At 47.0% G+C, this 10,525-nt stretch overlaps 1 pseudogene; it reads left to right on the forward strand.

The window, feature by feature from the left end:
- Window positions 1-3,596: 3,596 nt before the first annotated feature.
- LOC123049359 (uncharacterized) lies at window positions 3,597-5,284 on the forward strand (annotated as a pseudogene).
- The last annotated feature ends 5,241 nt before the right edge of the window (window positions 5,285-10,525 follow it).

A 10,525-nucleotide genomic window follows, 5' to 3' on the forward strand; every position in this document is an offset into this window, starting at 1 on the left:
AAGCAGTCCGTCGAGGGCGGAGGCGCGGCGAGCTCCAGGCGGCGAGGGACGGCGACGGGCCGTCGGGGGCGACGCGGCAGGCGTGGCGAGGGGCGCCGCTGAGGGAGAGGGGACGGGAGCGCGAGGATGAGGGCGGGGGCCGGCGAGGTGGAGGAAGCAGGCCGGTGATGGAGCTCCGGCGACTGGCGGCGGCGGCGTCGACGTGCAGGAGGTGGCGAGGCGTCGGCGTTAGTAGGCGCCGGGTCGATGAGGGAGGAGCTGCGAGGAGGCCGGGAGGGGCGGCGATTGGCGCGGAGATAGTCCGGCGAGGGGGTCCGAGAGGCGACGGGGTTCGGTGCAGGGGCGCCCGATCTGGATTGAGGCGAGAGAGGAGCGGGCGTGAGGGGAGAGTGGGGATCGTGGGGGATAGGGTTTCCCCAGGGGGTTATGGAGAGGAGATGGGTGGGCCGGCTGGGTTAGTGGCTGGCCGGCTGGGCCATTTGGCCCAGTTGGCCGGGGGTTCTCTCTCTCTCTTTTTATTTCCTGTTTTATAAAATATAAATACAACTCCTAAATTAATGTTATAATTTATTCTACTGCCCAAAAAGTTTGACACCTAATTAAAGTAGTTTGCATCATTATTATTTTTAAAAGGCATTTAATTAATTGTCATAGCTTCTGTTTTAATTACTTTAGAGCCTTTAAACATTTTATAAAAGTGTGGTTTCTCCACAATAATTACCTATGCATTATTTGGCAACACCCCAACATTTTAGTTTTAATATTTAAAAATCTTTACCGTTTGACTTTATTTTAAGTTTGAATTTCGAATCGATTTTGAACTAACACGAGATTAACAACAGTAACCGTGGTGACGTGGCATCATTAACGTGGGATTACTGTAGCCTAATTATCCGGGCGTCACACGCTGGCGTAGAAGCGAAGACTCATCCAGTGGATCACCGAACCCGGCGGCGGCGGCTCTTGTTCTTTCCCTTCCTTCCTTCTCAATTCGTGTATTCCTAAATTGTACCCTGAACCACCACTGAATTCGTATGAGAAGCAATAGATCGAGAAGACTACTACTGGGCTGCTAACAAAATTATAGTACTCTTTCTAGATCACGGGTTATACTTGCTCTTTTTTAGGGCTACACTTGCTTGTTATTGTACTATCTCTACCTTTCTCAGATGGATTCCTGATCAAGGCTTGCACATGCACTGCAGCAAGGCGCTGTGATTTCAGTTGAAATTATTTAACATGTACTCCTATATGTGTGTAGTAGAAAAGAAAGGACCCTGCTACATATCTGATGCCAGATTTTTTAAAACGGCAATCGAACATTTTTATGGCAAATTACGTGTCACGAGGCTAGAAATTCCCTTATGCAAGAATGACAAATTCTGGAATGCTTATTTTATTTTTTCTGCTAGGATTTGTCATGTTTGCTGAAGAGAATTTTCATGCTCGGCACATAATTGTCATCTAAAATGCTCTATTTGCCATGCTTAAAATCTGATGTCGGATTTTTAGCATTGCCAAAAAGAAAGCATGATCTATGCATATGAAGCTAATTTGAAAGGACATGTGTTGTGCTTGTTCCGGGGAAAGTCACCTTCTTAGCATGAGCTCAAATGTTTTAAGAATTTCATCCTGAAATAACATTTGTGGAAGTCGAGGCAAAAAAAAAGAAACAAAATCGATGCTCCAAAATACTTTCGAAAGTACCATTGGCTTTCAGGAATGTTATTTTATAATGAAATTTTGCAAGCTCTCAGAGCATTTATCAATGCCTGTCATAAAAAAATCAGTTCTTTTTTGAATTTACTGTTCATCCGAGCTGATTTGAGCTCGGATTGAGAAACTCCACTTCGTTGAAGAAACTAGTCAATATACAGAAACCTATACAGACGAGAAGGTGCATCTGGTTGTTGGAGTAGAAAAGACTAATTACAGTCAGCGCTCGTGGGTCAATGACTATGGTAGATCGAGCGATGGATGATTCGATCGGGGAGCAGGACAAGAACATACAGTATTATGGAGTATCGTACTTTGCCTAGATGCTGATTTAATTTATTGTGTTGCAAGTGCACATGAATCTTGCGTGTCCCAACGGCCCGGTTAGGCAGCCCAGGCATGGTGTTCATTGGTGTTTGGTTCCGGCGCTGATTTGGCAGGGGCAAAAGCCGTTCCGTGGCCGCACTTGTTTACCCGATGATGAAGCGTGCCGGCTTCATGCCTGCCTCGGGCGGTTGAAGGAAAGGCCAAGAAGAGAACATGCCCGCCTCGCCGGCCGAAACCGAACTCCGCGCCGGAATGTACTGTTGCGCCGGACGCGATGGATGGTCCATGGACGGACAGCGGCACTGTTGCGCCGTTGAGCGGCGGCGGAGGAAGAGGAGGAGCGCCCTCTGTCTGTTCCCTGCGCCACAAGCAACAGCACCGCTCCCAATTTATTTACCCGCCGGCCAGGGCGCTTCGCTCCGAGATCTGCAGAAGCACAGTTCCCGATTTTAATTCCGCGCAGGCACATGCGGGGCCCACGCGGCAGGGGAAGGTCCCGGTCTCGGCTCTGACGCCTGCGAGATCGCGAGCTGCGACCGTACGCCGCGGGTTTGCTTGCTCGGCTGCTTTGGCCTTTTCAGCCTTGGGGGCCCGAGTCCCGGGTCAGTGCAGTTATAGTGTACCACAGGCCGCAGCCGCACAGACGCCATCTCCTCATGTTTGAACGAGCGTGGCCGTGTAGGCGTACGTGCGAAATGGTCTGCGTTGGGAGGGACCGCCTGCTTGCTGTTGAACGCAGACTGCCCGGTCGGTCGTGCCTGCGGACACCAGATTTTGTAATGATTTCTTGCTGTATCCGATCATTCATTCCATCACGCGATTCGATTTCGACCATGCACGTCTTCTCAAAACAAAAGAAATCCACCGAGTTTGTTTGTGGTCTCGACACCACCGTGGCAGTGCGCCCCTTCCATTAACGCGTTCGCGTGCGCCAAAATAATACTCCTATATACTCCGTTCCTAAATATAAGTCTTTGTAGAGCTTCCATTATGAACCACATACGAATGTATATAGATGCATTTTAAGTATAGATTCATTCATTTTGCTCATCTAGTGGAATCTCTACAAAGACTTATATTTAGAGACGGAGGGAGTACTTACCGTACATACAAAATCTGCAAAGCCTGCAGCCCCGCAGGTCAGTCGCTGCCGAGGCAAAGGAAGATCTCACGTGTCGCTGTTGGACCCAGTGGCTTGCTGCATAGAGTAGCGCATGGCCGCGACACGATTTTGCCCTGGCTGGTGGGTCCGTACAGGGCGTTCCTAGTGCATGGACATCTCGGACTAGTCGGCTGCCCTCCCTTTCCGTTTCGCCCCTACAGATAGGTGCCCACCGTTTCGTTTCGGAAGTTTCAGTGGCCATTTAGGAAAGCAGTAAAGACCACCTCAAGAAGAAGATGCGTTTTTTCTCTCCCTGCCTGACTGCTATGCCTCCTTCCGTTTACCCATGTTTTATAGGCCTTCTTTTCCGTTTCCGTTCGTTCGCAGTTGGAAGCCTCCCATCCCAACGAACGAAATGCAAGAACATGACGCAAACATGATTGAATTTGCTTTGCGCGGACCGATCGAATTTGTTCTCCACTAGCGACCTACTACTACTGATAAGAACTACTCCTACTACTAAAGCAGAAGGAAGCATACTACTACTAGGAGGGAATACAGTACAGTACTAGAGTACTAGTTGAGGTCGAGCACAAGCACAAGAGGCATTGGAGTTGGAGGGGAAACCCCTGCAGAAAGTGAAGATCTTATACCTAGCTTGCGAGCACCAGCCTATTGCCTGTCAGGCTCAGGTTCAGGCTTCCCGATTAAGAGATACCTTTCTCCTGCCATTACCGAACTTGCTTCATTCCCTCCCTTCCTATTGCCCGTCGCCCTCTGCAAAATGCCATCCGCGCGCTAGCTACCAAAGCGGTTAGTCGCCAAACCCCGAAGCGATTCCTCCTCCTCGTGCTCCTGGCGTGTCCTGCCTGCACGCACGTAACTCCTCCGCCGACTGGGCATGAAGGACCTGGTGTCGTGCTTCAGCGAGCACGCCGTCAGGATCTCCGACGTCGCCTGCTCCGGCTCCGCCGCCGCCAATGCGGCCGCGGCAGCGCCGACGGGGCCAGCGGACGGCGGGGGCAGGGCGGCGGGGATCAGCGCGGTCACCACCGTGTACCGCTCGCGCCTCTCGGCGTCCGGCAAGGACCTGCTCGTCGACGTCACGTGGGCGCGCTCGCCGGACGGCCCCGCGCTCTCCGTCGCCGTCCACGACGCCGGCGCCCCGCGCCACCGGGCCGCCGCCGCCGCCGCCCGCGCACCTGCACAGGCGGAAGGGGAGCGGCACCTTCACCGCGGGCAGCTGCGTGGTGGGCGTCTTTTGGGACTACGCGGCGGCGCGGTACGGCGCGGGGCCCGAGCCCGTCTCCGGGTTCTACGTCGCCGTGGTCGCCGACGCGGAGTTCGTGCTCCTGCTCGGCGACATGAGCCGGGGCTACGTGGAGCGGCTGCACGGCGGGATACCGGTGGCCGAGTCGCGGATGGCGCGGCGGCGGGAGCGGTTCGTCGGGTGCGGGTGCTGGCACACCAGGGCGCGCTTCCTGGAGTCCGGCGCGGAGCACGAGATCGGCGTCGGGCTGGAGGGCGACACGGAGGCGTGGGTCACCGTGGACGGCCGGAAGGTGGTGCAGCTGCGGCGGCTGCGGTGGAACTTCCGCGGCAGCCACACCCTCATCCTGGACGGCGGCGCGCCGGTGGACATGACGTGGGACCTCCACGGCTGGCTCTTCCACGCGATCGACCCCTCCGCCTCCTCGTCCAGCGCCGTCTTCACGTTCCACGCGCGCGGTGCGTCGGAGACGAGGCTGTGGATGGACGACGACGACGGCGCCGCCAGCAGCAGCGGCGAAAGCGACAAGGAGCACGACAAGCCTCTGGCGCCGGCGCCGGCGCGCGGCCAGCGACAGAAGCAGGGGCCGTCAGGGCAGGGGTTCTGCCTGCTCATCCAGGGCTTCAGGAGATCCTCCAAGACCACCTGATCTGTACATTCCGCCACAGGATTTCTTCACCAATCCTTTTCGACTTCTTCTTGGTTTGTGTGCCTGGAAATGAAATTTAGGGTCGATGTACTTACTGATTGATGCTGGTTGTGAATTGATCCGATGCTTCACAGAATCACACGAGCGTGAAGCTGTGAATGGTAGGTAGACGTGCGTGGGGAGGTTCATGTTGACATAAGAAGGCGTTGGTTTTCCGTTTTTTGCTTGCTGATTTGATTGATACCTGACTGTGAATGTGTTGTGGATTCCAGAAATATACAGCAAAGAACAAAGGTTGCAACATTTTGTTTTAACCGTTTGCTCCTTTTCATTACACATAGCCACAGCATTTTGTTTGAGCATGTTTGTATGGGTCGTGTAAGCTGATTTGCACCCTTAAAACCGCAATATTTGGGATGCTGACACGTGCTAATCAAGCAAGTTAAGAAAACTTTATGGATATGTCAAGCCGGGTGGAGATGGGCATGAAAACACTTTTTCTCCACAATCCTTGTCATTCTCTAGCTTTGAGTAAGCCGCGCACACAACCATAGCCATCGCCGACGTCGATTGTGAGCTTTAAACAAAACTTGTGTTTGTCATATCAACTCTTCTTCTAATCTAAAATAGAATTGGGTCCCTCTCAATTATTCCAGGACATGACTGCCACTCTAATGAATCCGAGAGGTCCCGAAGAGAAGAAGCAAATGAAGCATGGTCCAGCCTTACAATCGTGGAATTCTGAAATGAAACATGGCCCCTACTCAAATGAAACATTGTGGGATTCTGAAAAACAAAACCAATCAGATATTATATTGATTGCACAAAGATTTGGGGACGTTTATCCGATGCAATGATGGCATAAATTCAGGATTCGCTCGGAAACCAGAGTCGCTAGTGGCTATTCCTTCCTCCCTCTTGATCAAGATAAGCTTTGCTAATTTGTTGACCTACTGCTTGGCTTCGCTGTGGCCAACTTATGCCATTCACCTGCCGCGAAAGGTCAACATGTTAGGCTAGTGACAAGAGAACTAGCCCAACTAACCGGCCATTCATGGGATTCACAGTAACACAAGAGTACCCACTTCAGCAAAGTCTCCTAGTTTTAACTGTACTAGGTGTTTTCTTGGTTAATTCACACTCCCTCGGCTTCGAAATGCTTGAAGTTCTAGCTTTGTCCCAAGCCAGACATCTTAAAGTTTGGCAAGTCTACTACCAGTATCTACAACATCAAATTAGTTTCATTAGATTCATCATAAAATATATTTTCATACTTTATATAGTTGATGTTGTACAATGTACATGTTGACATTATTTTCTGCAAACTTGCTCAAAATTAAAAAATGTTTGAGTTAGGACAAACTTAGAACTTCAAGTATTTTGGAACGGGAGGATAGGATATCGCAACATAGAAAACATGCACACAATAAATCTGTAATTCCGGTACATGGAGGATACCTCTCAGCATCCAATGACCAGTTGGAAAAGGGGTGTACTACTTAAGCTGCTATACATTATTGCTTTATAAAGCTGATGATTCACGCAACAGTAGGTTGCGCAATACATCATCTTCAGACGTCAGCTCCTACGCTGAACTCACATGAACACAACAGACGCCATGACCATCACGCAGAGGCAGTACCTGTAGCTTCAATCAGGGCATGAGTGATTGGTTTATGCCAGCAGATTACATGTGGTCCAGGACACGTACAGGCAGCAATCTTCATCTTCCATTACTGCTGGGCGGCCACCATGCCTTCCTCTTCCTGAATAGAGGACAGCAACACTGATGAACAGACATCCGATCCAGGAGGACGGTATAACATGTGAATTGCGTACTGAACAAGACAATGATTCCAAATGAGGTACAATGGTACAAACTAGAGTTGAGTTTGTAATCAATGGGAAAAAAATAAGGAATCAAGGAGGGAAATGCCGATTTGGCAGCGAGCAAAATGACAGCAGGGACTCCTATCATATTTGAGCAGGAGCCTTGGTGTTTGTTCAGTGATCATGCCAAATGTTTGTCGGAGACAGGCGTGGAAGATGACAGTAACAAGTGTGAGTGATAAACATGCTAAGGCTTAAACATTATGGATCGCCAAGTCCAGTTGAGGTAAGGATCGATCCACTTTCTCCATAGTGCTGCACAGATGCTGTCACTTCTCAAGGAAACCGCACAAAGCCATAGCAATCACAGATGTTGATTACTCATTTTGTAAGAAAACAACTTAAGTTTGACTGATCAACTACTGCTGTAAAATGGACCTATGTGCGTTATACCACATAGTACACAATCTATGACATATCAATTTACCAGTACAAAGAAATGTGCAGGCTAGAGAGTGGTCATTTAACAAAATAGAACAAACCAAATAAAAATTTCTTCAAGCTTAAGGTCTTAATCATTGCTTTAACATTCCAGGCATATTGGACTGGCTTTAATCACGTCGGAATTATGAAAAATTATTTACCCAGACATGTCCACAGATTTTGTTCATGCACTGGTTCCAGAAAGGTATGGAATTTATACATGTTTTGTCAACTCTATAAGTAATTTTAAAAAATGTCGAAGTTAGGGCTTGTAAGGCACCCTGGTGTTGCAGTCCCCAGAAAAATGTCGATCACCTCTTTCTTGATCATGATAGCTTTGCTAATTTATTCAGCTACTAGCCCTAACCATGCCAAGAACTTTATGAAAACCTGCTTCACAACGCAACTTTACCTGCCTGCTAGGTCAGCATGTTAGGTTAGTGAAAACTAGCGACCTAGTCAGCCATTTATGGTACGACTGACACAAGAGTACCCACATTAGAAAGGTCTCCAATTTGATTGTGGATGGTTTATTTCACCGTCACAGCTGATTGCAAATGCACCTCTGGGTGGTCCGCTTTAAATTGCAACAGCAAAAACATGCACACAATTAAGTGGTAATTCCAGGACATTTTTTCCTTTCAAAAAGGATAATTCCAGGACATGGATGATACCTCCCAGCATCTGATGTCCAATCATCCATGGAACTTCGAGTGACCAAGAGACATGAGTGTGCTTCAGTTGGTAATCCACACGAACAGGACAGCAGTAGGTTGCAAAATACATCATCTGCAGACGCCAGGCCGTCTGTTGAAGCTTCACATGGACGGAACAGAAGTCATGAGGCAGTACCTGTAACTCAAATCAGAACATGAGTCATGCAAGCAGATTACTTGTGGACCAGGAAACATACACCAATCTTCTTCCATTACTGTCAGGCAACCATATGCCTTTCCGGATAGATGGTAGCAAGATGGACGAACGTCTGAGAGCTACAACGCTTTCAAGATGACAACAAAATATAAATCGCGTACTGAACAAGACAATTATTTGAGAGGAGGTACAAGGGTACAGACTAGAATTGAATTTGGAATCAATGAAGAAAATGAATTCACTGTTGAGTATCAAATCAATGAAGAAATTGTATCCCCTTCCTGTGTTTCCTGTCTTTTGATTGTCATCATTAGATCATCTGTACTAGGACATTAAATCGACATGAAAAGAAGAACCAGTGAGGAAAATGATAACTCGGGCTTGAATCATGGTTCAGTGATATCACAGATACTTGTTTAAGAAGATAGTCACATATTAGCCTTCAGCTCAAAAAAGTAGAAAATATATGCCATCGAACTATGTCGCTATACAAAAACTATCCCTAAAAAAAAACTATACAAAAACTTGATGCTGGAATACAATAATCAGGAAAAGGAAGCCTTCTGCTGCACTGCTAAATTAACATTGAACTAAACAAGTAATTGCATAAAAACTACAATGACCTTCTTGATGATGTTTAGAAAGGCAATCAGGGATGGCACCAAGGTAAGAAAAACAAAACAATGTTAGAATACATGCCACATGATTTCTTATTCCAACTTCCAAGTCTCTATTTGGAAGAAGTGTGATGTTACTCCCCATCAAAGAGCAGATGATTAGTCACATTGATAGTATGCTTAGTGCGGCTCAGTCACCAAGATAACGACGATTTTAGAATAGAGAAATATTGACTTCATCATAACACCAGTTTATTCACAGTGTCAAATTATACTTGGATGGACATGATGGTTTCTGAAGCAAAAGGGCATCTGAAGGTGGAAGCACTATGCACTTGCAGTATGATTTCAGAAGCAAAAGGGCGTTCTTAAGGTTGCAGCAGTATGCACTTGCAGTATGATTTCTGAAGCAAAAGGGAGTTCTTAAGGTTGCAGCAGTATTGCTTACAGTTCGTTGGGGTCTCATTTCTAGAATAAGGAGCACTATCTAAGGAATCCTTAAGCATCATTTGACACGCAGGCCCACATAACCCTACAGAGTGACGCGTGAGATGACTGGGTGGAAAAATAGTGTTCTGGGAACACCAAATCCACAATTTACGTAACACCAAATCCACAGTTTACATACTTGTGTTTCCCATGTCTTGAGGGAGATGTTGGGAAGCAATACTATGATTTTGAATACTGAACTATTGGGTGTATCTTTTTTCTTCTTCTCAACTCCTGTTTGGCTTCCTACCCTCTATTTTCTACCAACTTCTAGGCCAGTCTGTTGTACATTGTTAAGTACATTGACATCTCCTTTTTTTTTACTGAATAGAGAAGTCCAATCTGTTTTAGATCTACGATGAACCTACAAACCTCAGTTTCAAACATCTGCAGCGCGTCCACAGAAAATGCAGTTATACAATAACTGAGATGGCATTTTGACACACCCTACTATACTGCGATGAGAGAGCATCCTGATCTTCCTTCTCAGCTATGAAATGGTTTTTATCAGGTGTAAACATGCAGCACATAACATGGTGGCAAATGAAGGCGTTGTTATTGTTAAAAACTTTTATTCCTAAGATTAACCGAACCAATGATTTGGTATAGTAGTTTCTATGTTCTTTTCACCAAGTTTTATCTACTTTATTGAGTCATTAAGCATTGAGTTCACATTCTATTTATTGTGCAATCGTATCACTTTTCGCACTTGCTAAGTTGTGCTTGTTTAACCCCATAAGGATCAAGTAAACGGTTGAGTTAATTCATGCACAGTTGACTTCAAATTCTATTTATTGAATTCTTTTGTGTAGAACAATTGGCAGCAATGTAGTTGATTTATCTGCATTTTCATGCGGTGAGGTAGCTGATTCAACTGTATTTTTCGTGCAATTGACTGGATTTAAGTTCAGCTGCATTCCCCATGCAGCTGACTTGACTGAACTGCATTTTTTGGTACAGTTGAGAGCATTGCGGTTGATTCGACCGCATGTTTTTGGGTGCAGTTGACTTGATTTAACTGCATTTTACGTGTAGTTGACAGTTATGCAGTTGATTCCACAGAATCGTGTCTCAACTGCACTGTTTGCTAGTTAAGAAATTGTAAACATTTTCTCCAGAGTTATGCCCTACTTTTTTACATATGCCCAGTAGTTACAAAACCTGCTTTT

The sequence above is a fragment of the Triticum aestivum genome, chromosome 2D (genome assembly GCF_018294505.1).
Source record: "Triticum aestivum cultivar Chinese Spring chromosome 2D, IWGSC CS RefSeq v2.1, whole genome shotgun sequence".
NCBI classification, from domain to species: domain Eukaryota; kingdom Viridiplantae; phylum Streptophyta; class Magnoliopsida; order Poales; family Poaceae; genus Triticum; species Triticum aestivum.